The 1,036-nt window shown below is 54.6% G+C and overlaps 1 protein-coding gene across 1 annotated transcript in view; it reads left to right on the top strand.

Annotated features, from left to right (window-relative positions):
* Positions 1–1,036, top strand: part of LOC107110446 (collagen alpha-1(V) chain) — a 291,309-nt gene that overhangs the window by 251,585 nt on the left and 38,688 nt on the right. The gene's annotated exons all lie outside the window — the stretch shown is intronic.

The following is a 1,036-nucleotide window of genomic DNA, read 5'->3' as shown; positions in this document are numbered from 1 at the left end:
AGCAGGGGGCGGGGCTTCGTCATGTGCCCCGCCCCCCGGTACCTCACCCGGGGGAACTGCGATCCCCCGCGTTCCCCCCCGAAATGACCTCTGGCCGTGGGAGGAAGAGACCATCAGTGGGCGCCCACAGCTATCAAGGGAGCGCAGTCGACTGTCCTCTAGACTGCTGAGAGAGGCCCTTGGCATGCTTGTCTTGCCTGCAGAGGTGGCATCCAGAAGGCGATAAAGGTGGTGCCAGGTGAGTCTCAGTAAAGACACGGGGAGGGGAAAACAAAATTGACCCAAGAACCACAAGGGTAAGAAAGAAGCCTGACAAAGGGCCAGTATTAAAAGCCTAGCGTATACTTATTAGATACAAAAATATGGGTATTTATTAGGAAGACGGTTTAAACCATATTAGGGCCCAATGAAAGCCTTGCTGCAAAGTACGAGTGACCTGAACACAAGGGCCAGTACGAGTGACCTGACACATTTCCGCCCCTTGGGGACCTTTTTCAGAGGTCAAACCATTTGAGGTACAGATAGACACATGTTACAATGAAATAACAATCAAAAAATTAATACTGGACCAAAAAAGGAAAGTCCGGCAGCCAGGTGCCTTTGGGCGCCAGACCCACGGCTCCCGTCCCAGGAGGCCTCGTGAGCGCCCTTGCCGTGTGCCCGTTGGCCTCGCTGCTGAACTTTCCTTCTGTAGACAATAAATATTGGCCCTTTGTCAGGCTTCTTTCTAGCCAGGTGAGTCTCCCCAGGGAGGGAGCTGCTTGACTGGGGCCGTGTCACAGACGAGGCCTGCCCCCAGTGGCCACACCCCCGGCCTCAGAACAGGTGGGCACCTCTGGAGAGAGGACGTGGAAATGTGGGCAGGTGCATGGAGGTAGATGCACTGATTCCAGACCACCGAAGGATTCATGGCTCAAGGGCCGCACTTTAAATTGTCCCTGAACCAACTGAGGTTTCCAGATGCTTTTGGCAAGACCTCCTTTTCACTTCACTAGTGCCAGGGACAGTACCCGGGGGGGGGGGGGGACTCATAAAA

Source organism: Gekko japonicus, unplaced genomic scaffold (genome assembly GCF_001447785.1).
Source record: "Gekko japonicus isolate JY-2015 unplaced genomic scaffold, Gekko_japonicus_V1.1 scaffold1287, whole genome shotgun sequence".
Taxonomy (NCBI): Eukaryota; Metazoa; Chordata; class Lepidosauria; order Squamata; family Gekkonidae; genus Gekko; species Gekko japonicus.
The sequence above is the reverse complement of the archived record's forward strand: the minus strand, read 5'-3'. Positions and strand labels throughout refer to the sequence as shown.